General features: G+C 42.0%; 1 protein-coding gene across 1 annotated transcript in view; it reads left to right on the top strand.

The window, feature by feature from the left end:
• Positions 1-20,113, top strand: part of ZNF407 (zinc finger protein 407) — a 1,019,576-nt gene that overhangs the window by 493,057 nt on the left and 506,406 nt on the right. The gene's annotated exons all lie outside the window — the stretch shown is intronic.

The raw sequence follows: 20,113 nt of genomic DNA, 5'->3' as shown, positions 1-20,113 counted from the left end.
ACTGCATGGTTATGGGATGCGGTCACGGTTGGGATCGGCATTCTGGCAGCTGGAAACCCCTTGGGGGTGGGGCGCAAGGTTAGGGTTAAGTTGGGGGAGGGGATGGTTAGGGGCAGGGATAGGGTTAAAATACCCGGATCCATTGGGATTTTGGCCATTGGGACTGTTGCTGCTAGGATTTCGTACCCATCCCCTATGTTACATGTGAGTGCAGGATTTCTCAATGGACCTAGTGTGCTACAGATACTATTCAGCAGGTGCCTAGTCACTGACAATAGAAGGATTCAGCACAAATTCAGTTAGTAGTTTTTAGATGCATACAAAATATATATGCAGGGCTGTACATGAAGAATTTGTCACAGATTCCCTGTCTAGTCAAGCCAGTGGCCTAGTTTTTGGAATTCACTGTAACAAGGAACTGGGTTCCAGTTATTACTGTCGATGACCTTGATTGCCGATCTACTACCCCTCCCTACATTGCTAATTCAGGAACATAAGGGCCGGGCTTATAAATCCGTCATTTGAGGATGAAAAAAGGGAAGTGATACAAAATTAATAAGTAAATGCCATAGGGAATGGACAAATCATGCATAAACTAATAAGGGTGTACGTAGATTTGATGGGCTCAGAGCAAAAAGCACTGGATTTCTCACTAAACATGAAGCACTTATGGGAGCATATGTCAGCAATGTCTCTGAGTAGGATAATAGGACAAAAGGAGGAATTTCTTGGACAGAGCTAGTCAATAAAGTGGCCTCTGGGCAAGTTGAAAGACAACTAAAAAGAAAAAGATATAGTAATGCGCTGATGACTAATATAAATCAATAATATATGATAAAATTGACTGAAATCAATTATTGGATTAGGTTATTTGCTTACAGCATCAGCACATTTCCACCTATTTTCCTTTTTAGTCCTTTTGATTGGGGTTTAAAAATGTTCTCCCTTTTCAGGTAATGCTGCATAAGAATAAGATTTTATGTCCTGCATGTTTATAGCAGAGGACAGATACAGTAGTTGAGAGTGAGAGTTTAATTTTCTAAATATGTAGGGATCATTGAGGAGGGAGATGCAGAAATAGCCCAGAATTATGATTGTAATCTTCAAGGAAACATGGAACCAGTACAAAGACTGGTCATGTTGGTAAAAGTAACAAAAACTTGTGAGAAAAATGAGTCTGGCAAAATATATTTGCGTAATGTTAGAGAATTATGACAAATGTATGTGGCTTTCTGACCATCACACCCATATGTGCTTGTTAAGCATCTCATTCCAAAACCCCTTTGCCACTAACATAACAGCATCCTCTCTTCTGGAAAGGCTTTCCACTAGATTTTGAAACATGGCTACAAGAACACTTCAGCTTTCAGCCACAAGAGCATTAGTAAGGGTGGGCATTAAGTTTAGATGATAAAGCCTGACTCTCAGTCTGTGCTAAAATCTGTCCCATAGGTGTTGAATGGGTTTGAGGTGAAGGCTCAGTCCAGGCCAGTAAAACTCTTGCACACCAAATTTGGCAAACCATTTTTTATAGGCCATGTTTTGGGCAGAGAGATAATATCATGCTGAAAAATATATGGCCTTCCCTAAACTGATACCACAATGTGGAAGCAAACTGTACTGTGGAAAAATGATTTTTAGAAAGGAGCAAAGGCCAAACCATGAAAAACAGGCCAGACCACAGTTTGTATATGGGCAGGAACTGTTCTCCTGCCATCTACCAAACCCATATTTGTCCATCAGACTTCCAAATGGTGAAGTATGGTTTTATCTAAAGTGAACCAGAGTCCAATGGTGGTGAGCTGCCTTTACATCACTCCAGCCAACATTTGCCATCATACATAGTTGTCTGAGGCTTGTGTTCGGCTACTCAGGGATGGATACCCAGTTTGTGATGCTCCTTACTAACAATTCTTATGCTGACTTTACACAGGCATTATGGAACGATCAGTAGTGATGTGACTAAAGACAAATGATTTATGCTTGCTAAGCCTTTCAGCACTCAGTGGTGCTGTGCTCTGAGCTTGTGTAAGCCTATCACGTCACAGCTGAGTTGTTCTTGCTCCTAGACATTTCCGCTTCACAATAGGAGTGCTTATACAGTAGTTGACTGTTGCAGCTTTAGCAGAGCACAAATATGGTAAAGCTGAGGCATCCTATGATAGTGTCACATTAAAAGCCCTGAACTGTTCTGTACTACGAATTGTACTGCTGATGTTTTACTATTGATATCCCATGGCTTTTTTTTATGCACTTGTTATAAATAGGCAAATATACTAATTAACCAAAAATAAATATATAATTTAAGATAAAAAAAACACCTTTCTTACCACATGGAACATCACTTCTTTGCCTTTCACAAGTACATACAGTGGAGCTGAGACCAGCACTAAAGCTGCACCAGTGACATGCAGTGGGGTGAGGCAGAGCTTCTCCTGTCATACGAACTATATATCAGAGTTCTGACTATATAAAGTATATGAAAACTACAAAGATTATATTGTGAATATCTTTCTTGTATTATTCTAATCATTTTTATAGTCCAAACTCTGGCGTATGACAAGTGAGGCACTGTGTCACCTGCCTACCTTGTGCGCACATCTCTGATCAAAACTCAGCAAATTTCCAGCAGTATATACCGTATACTGCTGCACCTGTGTGTAATGCCCACATGAACCCTCTGTCTCATATATTGGAGTCTATTCAATTGATTCGACAAGTCGGAAAACTGCCAGTTTCCGACTTTTATAGGTCGAACTATTCAAGTCAAGTGCCATTTTTCCGACTTGTCGGAAAACACGTCGATTGGCGGATTAGCGGACATTATTTTATCGAATTTGTGGGCGTTTTCGACAGACTTTTAGCCCGTTTTTGACCATGCCGATTTGACTTCTAAAAAAGTCGGATCGGCATTGTCGAAAACGGACAAACTTGTCGGAAATGCCAGAAAATTGAAGATCCGACACTAATTGAATACTGCCAATAGTGTGTAAATCTGGTACTAGACAGTGCCTCCTGAGCCATTTACCTCGCCACATGTCTCTGAGCTGCACATCAGAGGAAAACCTCGTTCTAGCAGTGATTTGCTCCGGAGAGTGTGTCTGGAGTACAGCAGTCACCCAGTGGCTATTTCTATGCACTTGTCGGTCACCGCTACTGCACAAATGGCGGGCACATCACTAGATGATCTTCTGCTGGATACAAGATAGCTCTGTGAGACGAGAGCACTGGGTGTCAGTCATCATTCTCTATGGGTGTGGATCATAGGGTCGACCACACTTAGGTCGACAGTGACTAGGTCGACACATGAAATAGGTCTACACAGTCATTAGCTTTGGATATAACACACCACCGTGAAATTGGAGTGCCTGGCAATGCAACTGCATGTGGATGTGACATGTTGTTCATACATACTGAGACTTGTAGTTCCACGAGTATAGTATCTTTCATGGTACTTTTTTTTTTTTACAGCTCCGAGATTATAATTTGACAGTTTTAAGGCAAATGCATTTTAGTCGTAACACGATATGACTAAGACATAATCAGGAGACTGTGCTGATTCATTTGTGTGCGGCTGAGTCTTTGAATCTGTTTACGAAGTGCTACGATGCAGCGGCCATGCTTTTTTCCATGACAAGTTCCCTTGTGCTTCCAATAGACTCAGACTTGCACAGGACCTGGTGGCTCACGTGCACGAGGCATGTCACACTGCGTGGTGTATTGAGGCTAGATGGAAGAGGACAGATTTTTACATACTGGGGGAAATTCAATTGTTTGAAAAGTCAGTTGGGTGTCTGTTGTTTTCTGTCTAATAGGAAAAAAACAGACACCCAACTGACTTTTCAAACAAGTTAATATCCCCCATTGTGTTATAAAGTATTTAGAGAGATTTAAAAAATAAATAAATCACATCCTGCACAAATGAAGTTAAGGAATTTTTGATAACTAGCCCCCTAAATATGCATGATAAGTAATGAAACTTTTGGGGGCCTTTGTACCACCAATGATCAGTTGATCCCCCAAATCCTTTTACTGTTGTTCAGCAATATTTGTGTTTGTTTTTTTTGTTTTTTTCACTTTTCATCGGTGATGCATCTTTTTTTTCTGTAAAGCTCCTAATGGAAGTCCATTTTTACTGCCATGTTTACTACAGTAAGGTGAAAATATTAATCTTATTTTTTAAGCTATTGGACTTGTGGTGAGTTAGCACGTATCTTTAAAACAACAATAATGTAAAAGCCAAAAACAACCTACCGCTTTTAAAGTATAGGATAACTCTCTGGAATCGTACTTGTGCCTTCAGTGGCACATCAAGAGAGGAGGAGGCTCATGTACAGTCTCCATCTGGGGAGGAGAGGCCTCTCTAGCCAGCAGAGCAATAAATGCTGTCCCAGAGTCTAGTCAGCATGCACAGGTCTCCAAGAAAATGGCCGCCGTGACATTTTCCCACTGCATTGCTGCCTCTGCTGTTGCGGGTCTCTGGAGGGTAAGTATTGAAAAAATGGTTGTGCAGTGTGGGCCCCCTGGACTCCGGGGACCTGGGTGCACCGCACACATTGCACCCGTTGTAGATATGCCAGTGTGTGTCTGCATCTCTCAGGCTATTACATAAGGCTCATAAAGTACAGACAGTATAGCATATGTAATGTTGAGATTGCCCTTCCCAAATGATCTTACAATCAATTAGGTCTGGGGAACCTTTGATAAACAAGGTAACAAAATAGCGATTGTAGCTGGTAGTAGTTAAAATGTGTGTGCCAAGTGTAAGGCAGATTCTTACCCGCCACAAATTCTAAAGCAGTTATTGGCAGCTGCCATTTCCATGCAGTTACTGGCGTTATGTCACTCTTGGAACAAGGGGAGATGGCGACATGGAGGAGTCACTGTAGAAATCCTAAAACCGTAAGCAGTAAGCTGCTGTCAAACATAACTGTACTGAAAAAAACTAGATCACAGATGTAAAAAGAATAGGCAACCTTTAATGATGCACATGATCTGGGTATTCAGGGTCGCAGTCATAGTCTATCGGTTCCTCTTTTTCTCTTCCCATTTTATTATATGATGCATGTTTTATTTAGAATACAAATCAAATTCAGAACCACGCAGAAATTATTGTACAAAACGATCAATTACTTTTTAACATTTACCAAGTTTTAAATTAAGTGAAATGTAACAGAGCAGTTAGCATGAAATCATAATAATAATTTTTGTTAGTTAAATGCTATTTGAGTCTATAAAACTTTGATTACTTAGTATTTAGTTACAGTTTTATGACATTTCCCGTATGATTGCTCACAAATTTTTATGTTGACTAAATTGTAAATTGTTTAAACTGTTTAAATAAATTACGTAGCAATTAAACCCCTGTGCTAAATTTGATATGAATTACAACTTTGCTGTTCAAACACTCATTATTGAGCTAAACAAACGCAGCAATCAAATATGCAAATCTGAAAGGAAGTCTTTTTTCCCCCACATTGCTGTGAAATTCAGCACAAGTCCATTCTCCTCTATTGAATAGCTCTGCGTGCATGCTGAATTCAGGAAGGGTGATAATATAATTATTTGCAGAATGGGATTGTTACGACTTATGTGTTGTAAATGTCTAATTTTTTAAATCAGTTCATGCTAATTATTAATGTTCATATTGTAGTTTAATTTCTACAGTTACACTGTTCCATACTGTTTAGATTTATTCTACAGGATACTCTAAACACAGACTTTCAGAATGGAATCCTTAACCACTTAAGTGACAAATTATTTTCCGAAAAAACACTCAGAGAATGTTTTGGTTTTTTTTAGGAGAGAATTAGTTGTAGAATGTGTATCTAACCTTATTTAAAATGATTTTAGTTAATTATTATTATTATTTTGATATTTGAAAAAAAAAAAATAGTTTCCCCCAAACACGGAACATTGATCGCCAACATAGGAACATCGTGATCAAGAGAAACATTGCGGCTTTCATATTGAAAGCTGGGACAGCCACCAGGTAAACGGGGGGCGAAGGGGGGGGGGAAGGGGGGCTTGGGGGGTACATTTACACTTTCCCAGCGGCTGCTATTGTCTACAGCCACTGGGTGGGGGGTCCTGCCGTGCTGACTGAACAGCAGTGATCGGCAGCATGGCAGACACAGGGGGAGAGTGCTGGGAGGCAGGGGGACCATCAAGTCCCTCTGAAAGCAGCAGCGGATGGAAGTTTCTCTTCCCTGCCGCTGTAAACACTCCCTATCTGACTGGTCGCATCCTGTGTGACCAGGTCAGATAAGACACTTGCTGGTATGGTCGCATCTGATGCGACCATGCCAGGCAAGTGGTTTAAAATGTGTTTTTCACCTTTGGACTACCCATAATACTTATTGGATGGTCAATCTCCTTTAATGCAAGGATACAAACAGTAGAAGTAGACAACTTAAGCCATCCAAGGTAAAAAAAAAAAAAAAAAAACAAAGAAGGCAGTCTATTAACCACTTCAGGGACAATTTTCCCTTCAAAATTGTTCATGTCATTTGTTTTTATTTTATTTAATATTGTTTCAAAAGTATTTTTGTAAATATTATATTATACACATTTGCAGAACGGATCTCCTTGTCAAAAACTGTGTGCCACAGTGGGGCGGCGCGGTCGCATGTGATCTGGCCATGCCAGTTAAGTGGTTAAATAATAGTCGGTAATAGCGAGTACCCAAAGTTGTTCAGTGAAACATTTCCCTATTCAACATCTGGAGGCAGAGTTTTGCACATTCTCCTGGTAGAATGTAGCCCTAAGTGTTCTGTGAACAGTAACCCTCAACTATGTCAAAGAGCAGGATAAATTTACACTGCCATCTTCACATCTCACATTTATAAATGCACCGGTATGCGGACTGGGAAAAAGTCCGAACTTCTCGTCACAAATGTTCCATTTTGCCCCAAAATTTAATGTGCAAAAAATTCTGCTGCAATGGTTGTGGTATCCAGTATGTCTGTCTCTACAGGGATCATCTAACAAATAACTACTCATGATTTTATTTTTAGCCTGGCATTCATTATTTTTGGAACATGGTCACAAGATTTAGATAACATGGGCACATAATAACAGGCTGTAATGATGTACAGTGAAAATTTTGTTTTATTTTCTTCTGATATATAAGGGCATGTATTTATGAGACTTGATGCTTCCAGTATCATTCTTTTTTTAAGTTAAAACTAAACCAACAAAGTGCTGACTCAGACCTCTATAACACACATCTGAAATGCCTGATTATTCATAATTCATCTTTGAAAAGTTTGCTTTTGGAAAATAAGCTCTCTGATTATCTGACATCCTCCGGAAGGTTAGAAAAGTTATTTCCTATATTACTTAGGGAAAATTTTCTTTTTACAATTGAAAATGTCAGCATCAATTTCAGGTTACACTAAGCATGTGCTTGCTTTCTGAATATTATCCACCTCCAGCTCCCCTCCAACCACCCTGCTGAGGATCTGAGTGTGACATATTGATTAGCTCATCAATCCTCACTCTTAACAGCACTTTTCCTGAACACCTGGGTTGCTGGGTCACATCTGGGTTTCGCTACTGTTGTCTTAGTGACCTAGGCTGGCATCGCTACCACCATATACATTAGTCACATGTGAAAACATTGTCCTTCAACACAAAACAGATTTTACACAATTTACATTCTTCTACAAAATCACCTAAAGTTAATCTTAACAATTTCAAAGTTTTGTTACTCTCTGTGCAACCTAAACTTTTTAAAATGCAGCATACTTGCATATTTAGAATTTGTTTTATAAACATAATTTCCTGTTATTTGTATGATGTGTAAAAGCACATAGAAAACTATGACTACTTACAAGAGATTTGCTGACACCAGGGCCGAAACTAGGGGGGGGCTAGGGGGGCAGGCGACCTGGGCGCCAGATTGGAGGGGGCGCCGAGACCCCCTAACACCCGCCGCGGTACATACTTTTAAACCCCCTTCTCCCGAGTGCCCAGCTCGGGGGGCGGGGTTTCGCGGAATGACGCGATTGCGTCGTGACGTCACAGCGCAAACGCCTCATTCCACGAAACCCCGCCGGAGGAGGGAGAAGGGGGAGCCCGGAGCCGCGCAGACGAGGAGGGAGAGGCGGCTGAAGAGCGGCGAGAACCGCTTCAAATGTAAGTCAGCCCCTCTCCCTTCCTCTCTCTCTCTCTCCCTCCACCACCTGCCGCAATGTGTAAAATGGGGACCTGTGCCTGCCGCTATGTGTAAAATGGGGACCTGTGCCTGCCGCTATGTGTAAAATGGGGACCTGTGCCTGCCGCTATGTGTAAAATGGGGACACTTGCCAGCGTACTGTGTAAAATGGGGACCTGTGCCTGCCGCTATGTGTAAAATGGGGACACTTGCCAGCGTACTGTGTAAAATGGGGACCTGTGCCTGCCGCAATGTGTAAAATGGGGACACTTGCCAGCGTACTGTGTAAAATGGGGACCTGTGCCTGCCGCTATGTGTAAAATGGGGACACTTGCCAGCGTACTGTGTAAAATGGGGACCTGTGCCTGCCGCAATGTGTAAAATGGGGACACTTGCCAGCGTACTGTGTAAAATGGGGACCTGTGCCTGCCGCAATGTGTAAAATGGGGACCTGTGCCTGCCGCAATGTGTAAAATGGGGACACTTGCCAGCGTACTGTGTAAAATGGGGACCTGTGCCTGCCGCTATGTGTAAAATGGGGACACTTGCCAGCGTACTGTGTAAAATGGGGACCTGTGCCTGCCGCAATGTGTAAAATGGGGACACTTGCCAGCGTACTGTGTAAAATGGGGACCTGTGCCTGCCGCTATGTGTAAAATGGGGACACTTGCCAGCGTACTGTGTAAAACGGGGACCTGTGCCTGCCGCAATGTGTAAAATAAGGACCTGTGCCTGCCGCAATGTGTAAAATGGGGACACTTGCCAGCGTACTGTGTAAAATGGGGACCTGTGCCTGCCGCTATGTATAAAATGGGGACACTTGCCAGCGTACTGTGTAAAATGGGGACCTGTGCCTGCCGCAATGTGTAAAATGGGGACACTTGCCAGCGTACTGTGTAAAATGGGGACCTGTGCCTGCCGCTATGTGTAAAATGGGGACACTTGCCAGCGTACTGTGTAAAATGGGGACCTGTGCCTGCCGCAATGTGTAAAATGGGGACCTGTGCCTGCCGCAATGTGTAAAATGGGGACCTGTGCCTGCCGCAATGTGTAAAATGGGGACCTGTGCCTGCCGCAATGTGTAAAATGGGGACACTTGCCAGCGTACTGTGTAAAATGGGGACCTGTGCCTGCCGCTATGTGTAAAATGGGGACACTTGCCAGCGTACTGTGTAAAATGGGGACCTGTGCCTGCCGCAATGTGTAAAATGGGGACACTTTTTCCTGCCGCAATGTGTAAAATGAGGACACCTGTCTGCCGCAATGTGTAAAATGGGGAATGGGGACACTTGCCTGTCGTACTGTGTAAAATGGGGACACTTTTTCCTGGATATGAAATGTATGTTAGAAAAGGCAGTTTCTCAGGTAAAAAAGTTCTGAAAGAGATATATATATATATATAAATAATATTTTTATTCATTTTTTTTTTTATTTTTTTTTTATTATTTTTATTTATTTAATGCAAAATATTTTATTTTTTTTGGCGGGGGGGGTGTCAAATGACTACCTTGCCCCGGGTGACAAAAATCCTAGTTTCGGCCCTGCTGACACACAGGCTTACAATTCCACTCATGACTATTGTGGACTAAATAATTTTTTTGTTCTAATTAACATTCATTACCTTAGTTGTACTGTATTACTATAGCCGTAACTAGAGTGGTGCAGCCAGAGTGCAGATGCCCTGTGGGCGGAGAACCAGATGCATTCCTCCATGATTGCCGTTCTATATACGCCATTGACACTATCTCTACTGCCCGCTGCAATGTATAATACCGCTACTAATATACATTAAAGTGGACAGTGCTGCTGCTGCCTGCACTGTTTGCTCCTCCCCCGTCTTCTGCAATTTCTGTAGGGACTATCTGCAGATCCACAGTGCCCTGCGCCAAGGAGTCGTTCTGTAGGTGTCAAGTGCAGAAGAGGCAGCACTGGCAAAGATGGAGACCGTGTGATCCCCTGGCTCCCTTAGTGTCGATCTGAGGAGCTGTGTTATATGGGTAAGTGCTGCATTTAGGAGAGAAAGATCTTGGGCGAGGATTTCTTCTGTGTGGAATAAAGTGTAAGTGGGGTTTCTACTGTGTGGCATAATGTTTAAGGGGGCTTTCTACTGTGTTACATACTGTGTGTGAGGGGTTCTACTGTGTGGCATAATGTGTACGGAGGGATTTCTACTGTATGGCATATTGTGTAAGGGGGATCTATACTGTGTGGCATAATATATAAGGTGGATTTCTAATGTGTGGCATAATGTTTAAGGGGGGATTTATACTGCTTGGCATAATGTGTAGGGGCGATTCTACTGTGTTGCATAATGTGCAAGGGGGATGATTTCTACTCTGTGGCAAAGTGTATGGGGAGATTCTACTGTGTGGCATAATGTGTAAGGGCACAGTTTATACTGTGTGACATAATGGGGGAGATTCAAATGTTTGAAAAGTCAGTTGGGAGTCTGTTTTTTCCTGTCTAATAGACAGGAAAAAACAGATACCCAACCGACTTTTCAAACATTTGAATCTCCCCCAATGTGTAAGAGGGGATTTCTACTGTGTGGCATAATGTGTAAGGAGGATTTAGACTGTGTGGCATTATGTGTAAGGGGTATTTAGACTGTGTGACATAATGTGTAAGGGGGGATTGCTACTGTGTGGCATAATTTATAAGTGGATTTCTGTGTGGCATTATGTGTAAGGGGGGGATTTCTACTGTGTGGCATTATGTGTAAGGGGTGTGCAGAGAGATTGTTCCCACAGGTGAGGATGCAGATCAAAAGTTCTCCCGATGAGTTCTTCCCACAGTTACAGTAAGCTAAGGAATTTCATCATCCTTAATGTGTGGTTACTACAGTAACTATAATCATGGCTTAGCTATAGCTTTCAAAGTGGGTATTACTCTGCTGAATAAGTCAGAGACTATGCAAGTGCTTTACTGTGTCTACTCTGTGTGATAAAACCATACTAAGCTGAATGCCATAGGCAGCATATTGCCAGCTTTACTGCACAAATTCTGATTTAACTCCTGTTCCCCAGGTTGTACCTGGCCCTAGCTTGGTGTCCTTTCCTGGCCTCATCTCCCTGCATGGGTGCTTGTACATAGCCACCAGAGATTGTACTAGCTTGGTCCTGCTGTTCTCCGAGCTCCAAATTGTGTGGCTCCCACAGGAGTGCCTGCGGGGCCTGCTGGTGTCATCATGACTGGTGGCTCCTCTCCGCATCCAGTACTGTTTGCTCAGGTGAATGATGTTGACTACCACCACGCTGACAATCTACGCTCCGCAGCAGCGGCCCTAGTTGTGTGCAGTTGTCACATCTGCTGAGGTGTTGTCTGTCTGGTTATTGAAGTTCCCGCTTAGCTAGTGCATGTGGCTGGCAATTCTCTGCTTTGGCCCACCAGTGTCTGTGCTCCTCTGGCATGATCTGTGCCAGCGGTGGCCATATTGTATCCAACATCGCTGCAGGTCTGACATCTGCTTTCTCTGACTGCTGCCTGTCACACAGACTGCCGGTTCATCAACTGGCCTGACTCCACAGAGTGCACTAGTTGTGTGATGGCTTTCCATGGACCATCCTATATAAATGTCTCTCCTGCACTTGCTCATTGCCAGTACACTTTGTCTTCACAAGTTCCTGTTTCCATCATCAACAGCTGTTTTATCTGACTTCTGTGTTTCCTGATAGTATTCTCTCCATTGTGCACTATTGTTCCTGGGCTCTCCTGTTCATCTCTACTAGCGCTGTCAGCAACATGTATGCCTGTACCAACATGCAGTATCCACAGTCTGCGTACCATCCTGTGTGTCACTCACTACCTTCATTCATCTGTGTGCCATTTCAGCTAGTTACCTGTGTGCAGTACCTGTCACTACCAGCAGTCTTCAGTTATCATACATTACTATCCAAAGATTGCACATATTCCCAATCTGTATTACACAAACTGATTTGCATTCTGTTGTGTCACTGACACGCCTCCTGTTCATACATGTTCTAGGCATCAGTTAGTATTGCTACCACTGCCAGGTAGCATAGCCTAGTATGTAGTCTGTTCTCCTTCCTGCTCAGTATCCAGATGGTGCTGTTGAATGGGGAAAGCATCATTCAACCTTCTAGCTTCATTACTCTCGTTCTAACCAGTCCTGTCCAGTGGCCCCAGTTCAGAGCCCAAATCAAACTGGAATCTGGCACTGTCCTTCCTCCAGCTATGTCTGAAGCCTTATTGATGATCTTTCTAAACAATGATCCCCTGCTTTCGAAGTCCTATAGACCTATCTCCTTGTTATCTACTGATAATAAAGTCTTGGCTAAGATGCTTGTGTGCCAGTTGAATTTTTTGATTATCACCATAATATCTTATTGGGGATTATTATTATTTTTTTTTTGGGGGGGGGGGGGTTACCGTAGCAGGCTCTGAAAGCAAATCCCCAATAATTTACCTGTTTTCGTGAAGCCAACAGTGAAAGCACATAGGTCCGTGAACTTATCACAGATTCTATGTTTATTTGGCCGAAAACAGATCATTTAATGGGTGCAAAAAAGGTGCTCTAATTGAAAAGCCCAAAGCAAAAAAAAATGGGGCTAATTGAATTCCCTCAAGTCATGTTTAGAAGAAACTTCCCCTTGCAGTTACTGAGAAAATACATCTTTTTAAGTTGATCATCCCTTCAAAATACCCCTTTTCCACTCTCCAACCTATATTCACAAAAAAGTGTTTATCTCCATTGATAGTATAGTAGCTTCCTTAGTTTGGTGTGACAGGAGGGTTCATGTTGCAGTTAGAGTTTGGACTAAACCTTAAAGCCTCTGGAGGCTTAGCCCCCCTAATCTACATTTGTATTATATAGCCTCTCACCTTGCACACCTTGTAGGTTGAGTGTCATCCATGGTAACTCCACATTGGTGGGCTTTCTGACCAAGGTAGTTGGGGTGTTCATTTTCTTCAGTCCAGATATTGCTCTTCAGGAGTATCTTCACAGGGTTGGTTCCTTAACTATACCAGGCCCTATTGGTTGAGTGCACTAAAATTCAACAGTAACTGCATATTATACAGTGTATGCTCTGTAGGCCAAATATATGATGTGGGTATTTTTAAATCCTTTGCACAAACGTGTTGTGGCCATCCTCACACAGACTTTTAAGGGTACTGTCCCACTTCAAGTTTATCACTTCCTGCTAAAGTTCCTGCTTTGCAACCTTGGTTCCTGGAGACAGATCTTCTTCCTATTCACTGAGCTCAATGCCCAGTCTCTACCTGATATTATCATTCCATTAAGATTCAAGTGACACGTTGACCTGATGAACAGTGATAGGAGGGGTGTAGTATTGTATGCCGGCGACCAGCATATTGGCGCCGGAATCCCAACCACCAGCATACCGACAGCGTGGCAAGCGCAAATGGGCCCCTTGTGGGCTTGCTGCGCTCGCCACGATGTGGGCACGGTAGCGCGTGCCACGCTATTTATTCTCCATCCAAGAGTGAGATAAAGTGTCTGTATGCCAGCAGTCGGGATTCCGGCGCCGGTATACTGTGCGCTGGGATCCTGACAGCCGGCAAAGTGAAGACCACCCTGGTAGGTGGTGATTGCTTCCACTAAGAATTCCATTCGTGTGTGCTACCAGAAGGTCCATTATTATATAGTGCAAATAAAGTGTACACCCAACCCCCCCCCCCCCCCCCCAAAAAAAAAATATCTTATTTAAAATGGGTTACTTGTGCAGATTCCAAATGCCCTAGATGTGATCTTGCTGATGTAGTATTCCTGCGTCTCTTCAAGTAAGCGTTTTAGGGGTTTAACATTCTGAACCCGTATTTGGGACGATATTAAGTTGACTGCCTTTCCCCCCTTAGACCCTTGAATCTGTTTGTTTGGCCTTGACCTTAAGGAGACACAATTTGATTCTCTATAAATATGCTTTGTATATTACCACCCTTCCCTAGAGTATGGATAGGATTTTGCACAGGATTTATGAAGTATGAATGCCATTTGTATATAAGCAGAAATGCTCTTACTTAATATCACAAATTAAGGAATAGGTGTTGCCATTTCAGATTTGGTGTCCCCATGGAGTCCTCTCCCACTCATTAGTTCCCTATGTTTTTGCCCAAGTGTTGCAAAGTGTCACACTTAGCTTACTGGTCATATTTTATGTATATGCACTTTTCTTGCTACACAATGACTTTTGTCTTTGTTTAAATTACAAATATGTCCAAGTACTACTTATTTGCTATACAATTCTATGTTTACAATTTGCTTTATAAAGGTGGCCTTGTTTCCTTATTGCTCCTTTTTTATTTTTGTTTTACTGTTAATTTTTTGTGATTATAAAAATCTTTCAGTAAAAATCATAATAAAAAAACTAAATAAATATAATAAACTGCTGTATATCCTAATCCACATATGCCATTGTTCAGAATGACACTTTAGCATGTTAAAACATTATATTATGTTCCACTAATTTGTATTAATACTTTTTCATGTAAAAGGCAAAACAAGAATAAAAACTAAAAATCAGACGACCTTTACCCTTCATTAACTCACCTTCTGATCTTTACAACAGTAATGAGTTGCATCTTTCCAAATATTCTTTCCAGATCATGGCTTACATTTGTATTTCTTTCAGTACCTCTGGTGTTCACTGTAAAGGTAAATGTCACTAAAACAATTACTAGACAAAATATGAAGTACATTATTTGAAGGAGAGCAGACATTACAGAAAAAAAAAAGCAATACTCTGTAATATAGTCTAATTTATAGCATTACAATTCTGAGTAATTATAGATGTTTACAGCATTCTGATTGCTTGGAAATTGGAAGACAACCATATTCATTGTACTGTTAAATGCACATAGCCATAATCGAAAAGAATTGGCTGTTACACTTGTTTTGAGTTTATGCTGTTTTTCAGATTGAGCCAAATACTGAATCGGGCTACGAAACGATATGCTAATTGCTTGTTGCTTTTTTTCTATTCACTTTGGCAAAGTTTTCAAAACCTCAAGGTGATAAGTGTGAAAAAAGAAAATGACAAATCCTAAATCACTAATGCAAAAAAATAAATAAAAAAAATATCCACAAACCTCAAACTATACTATAAACGCTGTGTTATTACTATAGTAAATTATGTGTTTATAGCTATGGCCATAGAAGTCTTTCTCCACTTTAATAAAATTGCAGGTTAAAATGATATTTGTCTGATTCACCAGATTTCTTATGTTTTTAATAGGGAAAATAATCAAGTGGATGGAGTACAACTAAATGTTGCCATATAAAATGTGGTTTACATGTTACATTTTTTTTTATATCCACCTAGGAATATGCATGGATGTCACTATGGGGGGGGCGGAGGGGGGCGTGCACGCTGATTGGTGACACTGAAATGCCGGCTCCTCCTCAGTGAGGCAAAATCATATAATAGTGCAAAATTGTGTGGACATCAAAATAACTTTGATTCCAGTAAAACCATGAGAATCAAGGACATGTGTTATTATTACTACAATGTCTAAGAGACTTATTTAATCAAATTGATGAAATTGAAAATATACAGAAGTTAAAAAAAATGACACCTGCTTTACCTGATATAATTGGCTGTTTGTAGATCAAATCAAACAAAAGATCATCTTTTCTGCAGTCAGAAACATTTCTTTTAGAAGACACTCACCTTTTGGATTCTAATTTGTGTCCTCATCCTGCCTTTGCAAATCATGACACATGTTTAGAAAGCAACATTCTGTTAGGCGACACTGCAGTAATTTATTGCGGGCCATTTTCATCCCATAGATGATACACATCCAAACATGAAGGGGGAGGGAGGGGGATAGTGGGATCACACTGACAGTTCTGCCAAGGCCTACGGCTGCGGTGGCTGTCTGATGGCATCATCCATGAGTATATCAGTAAGTATTCTTCAGCATTTTGGCATAAAGGTGACTTTGTAATGTGTCTAAATCAGAGCAATCATCAGCCTTGATTTTCTCACCAGTTCTCTTTCTTTACTGTACATATTACCAATGATATTGTTTAGAGCCAAGCATATATGCACAACTCATAAAAGACTTTTTCTAAAAGCTTAACAAAGCCATCTAACTTTGTGTAAAAGTGAGAAACATAATAGTCTTTGCTAAATAGTCTAACATCAAATTATTTTGGTAAGCAAAGGCAATGGTTTATCAAGATGTATTTTTTTTAAGTCGTTGTGTATCTACAAAGTTTAATGAACTGTCCTTAAATTATTTGCCCACTTTTAAACCTGTATTAAAACAAAAAATAAAAGTGAACCCAGTGTTAAAGTGGGCTAGAATGGAGCGGAACTGCGTTCCATCAGTTGGAATTGGAGGCGGAACGTGTTCCACCTCTGTCGCCCACCTTACCCAGTCACAACAGCATCAATCAGGCACTGGAGTCTGGATTCTAGGGCCCTGGGTAATTTCAGCCAGTAAAATACCATCTCCTCATACCCTGCAACGTGGGCGGTATTGCCCAAACACATCCATCTCACCCCCCTCCCTCAGCATGTAGCAACAGGCCCAAATACTCCCACCCCTGTAGCTTGCAGCCACGGCAGGAGGGATGCCCCCAGTACCCAGCCGCATGTGGCTCTGCCCCCGCAGTTCCCATGGGGCTTTGAGAACTACAGTTGCTGGCCAGCTAGGTGATGTGCGGTTTCCTCTCGACTCACACAGGTAAGAGCGGGAAGGTGAGAGGAAAACACACAGAGAGTGGTGGGCATTATGTGTGTAAGGGGCGCTACTACTTTGGTGGGCATTATGTGTGTAAGGGGTGCTACTACTTTGGTGGGCATTGTGTGTAAGGGGTGCTACTACTGTGGTGGGCATGATGTGTGTAATTGGTGCTACTACTGTGGTGGACATTGTGTGTAAGGGGTGCTACTGCTGTGGTGGGCATTGTGTGTAATTGGTGCTACTACTGTGGTGGACATGATGTGTGTAAGGGGTGCTACTACTGTGGTGGGCCTGACGTGTGTAAGGGGTGCTACTACTGTGATGGGCATGATGTGTGTAAGGGGCACTACTACTGTGGTGGGCATGATGTGTGTAATTGTTGCTACTACTGTGGTGGGCATGATGTGTGTAAGGGGTGCTACTACTGTGGTGGGCATGATGTGTGTAAGGGGCACTACTACTGTGGTGGGCATGATGTGTGTAATTGGTGCTACTACTGTGGTGGGCATGATGTGTGTAATTGGTGCTACTACTGTGGTGGGCATGATGTGTGTAAGGGGTGCTACTACTGTGGTGGGCATGATGTGTGTAAGGGGTGCTACTACTGTGGTGTGCATGATGTGTGTAAGGGGTGCTACTACTGTGGTGGGCATGATGTGTGTAAGGGGCACTACTACTGTGGTGGGCATGATGTGTGTAAGGGGTGCTACTACTGTGGTGGGCCTGACGTGTGTAAGGGGTGCTACTACTGTGATGGGCCTGACGTGTGTAAGGGGCACTACTACTGTGGTGGGCATGATGTGTGTAAGGGGTGCTACTACTGTGGTGGGCCTGACGTGTGTAAGGGGCACTACTACTGTGGTGGGCATGACGTGTGTAAGGGGTGCTACTACTGTGGTGGGCCTGACGTGTGTAAGGGGTGCTACTACTGTGATGGGCCTGACGTGTGTAAGGGGTGCTACTACTGTGATGGGCATGACGTGTGTAAGGGGCACTTTGTGCAGTGTAATTTAAATTAGGGGTATTATTGTGTGGCCACACTCCTTCCTTGTTAGACCACACCCCTTTTATGCAGCACATGTCTTCAGAGTACAAATGAGAGAGATAGGGCACAAATTTACAGTTTGCAGGGGCGCGCCAAACACCCTAGCAATGAGGGTGGGGGAGGGGTGTGTCGGGGGAAATAAGTTCCACCACCTTTCCAGGACCACTTTAAGCACTGAGTAAACCCGTAGCATACTGTAATTCTTATAATACTCCTACATGACTAGCTTACATTGTTAGACTGTGTATATGGTATTTGGGAACAAAATATATCTAACATTTACAGTAAGTTTAAATTGCAGTTTAAAAGCCTTCATTGTTTACAAGGTGAGCTGTGCTGGGCACACTTGAAATAGCTTTTCAGTGTAAGATCTGCTCAGTGGAATTGAATTCATATGAGTTACCATTCCATGCAAACAGTTCAAAGACAACAATAAATTAAGATGACCTGTAGTTTATCTTCTAGATTGAGCTCTTCTGTGAGCGACATCGACATTGTTGACCAAAAAATTAAAGCTTGTAAAGATAAAGAGCACAATTTCCCTTTAATGCCATTAGCAATGTCACCAATAAATATATTAAAAAGCACTGGTAACATTTCCCTCCTGTGAATGCACTCCATTTACTGCATCTCTCTGTTTTCTATCCTCCAACCAAGATCTTATCCATTAACCTTCTTAGTATCCAATCTCAAACTTTCGAGTTTCTTTAGCAGTCTACGATGTGGGACAAGTCAAAAGCCTTACTAAAGTCTAGATAAGCTATATCTATGGTGATATAGATAGATTTATAGAGCTAATATGGCGCCAGGTGAGCCCCTTATAAGCAGCACCCCTTTGAACCAATGGTATTCCCTTATACCTAGATATAGAATGTGGCATGCAAAAAGTAGGTACAACAGGGTGCGCTAATTGAGCTAATAGGTTCCTGAATGTGAAAATATCACAATCCTTTGTATAATTCCAAAGGTGATAAAATTCCCCTCAAAATGGAATCAAAATACTTCCCTTAATACTTCACAAATGCTCACAGTTTTCCAACGGATTCCATATGTAAAGGAAACAACAGAATGGCATATAGTATAGTATGTTTGTACAAGGGTATTTAATATTTCTGTAATAGCAATTAATCTACAGGAAGGCTCCTAATCTTAAAAATAAATTGACTAGAAGTGCTCTGCCCTATCAAGATCAACATCCTATAAGTAATAAAGGATTCTACAGATGCGGCACATGCCAAGCATGTAGGGAGATCAAGATGGAAAGATCAAAATATGAAGAATTCACAGTAAAAGATAACAACTATAAATTACATCAATTTATGACTTGACACACCACGAATGTGGTCTATCTCATAGAATGCAGCTGTCATCTTGTGTACATCGGGAGAACCAGCAGAGCCTTAAAAACCCGGCTCAGCGAACATATACGAAATATAAAAAAGGGTCTGACGACGCATTCACTGTCTAACCACTTCAAAGAGAAGCATAATTGTTCGACCAAAAACATTATTCGCTTCCTGGCGATTGAAAATGTGAAGAACAACTGGAAACAAAGGAATGAAACCACACGCCTAGCCAAGAGCGAAATGAGGTGGATACATAAAGTAAAGAGCCTTATTCTGCATGGGCTGAATGCAGACTTTGAATTAAAGTGGTTCCTCTAAGCCATGGGTCTTCAACCTGTGGCCCTCCAGCTGCTGTGGAACTACACATCCCAGCATGCCCTGCCTCAGTTTTAGCATACATTAATAGCAAAACTGTGGCAGGGCATGCTGGGATGTGTAGTTTCACAGCAGCTGGAGGGCCACAGGTTGAAGACCCATGCTCTAAGCTGTCCCCTCACTTTAGTTCACCACCCTATACACGTGCCTCTTTCCTTTATCTATATAGTGCTTTATCTATATAATTTTCATAAAGTGATCAAAATATATTGCAATTGGGTTAATCATTGGTTGTTTTAATTTTAGGCATTATTTCAATAGGAATTTTAACACACATTGCCATCAAATAATATGGAAGCATCAGGACTTTGCAGGAAACGCATCACCGGAAGTGACTGGATATCCATCATGCGTTCCAGGATGCGTTCCATATGTATGTATGTGCATTAAGTATATTGGACCTACAGAATAAGACTGACATATATAGTTTGTGCTAAGAATATGACTGCTATTCAAGACTGTACAAAACGGGGAGAATAGACGTTATCCACGGCCCCCGAACGGAAGCGGAAACACGTC

This window comes from Pseudophryne corroboree, chromosome 5, assembly GCF_028390025.1.
Source record: "Pseudophryne corroboree isolate aPseCor3 chromosome 5, aPseCor3.hap2, whole genome shotgun sequence".
Lineage (NCBI taxonomy): Eukaryota > Metazoa > Chordata > Amphibia > Anura > Myobatrachidae > Pseudophryne > Pseudophryne corroboree.
The sequence above is the reverse complement of the archived record's forward strand: the minus strand, read 5'-3'. Positions and strand labels throughout refer to the sequence as shown.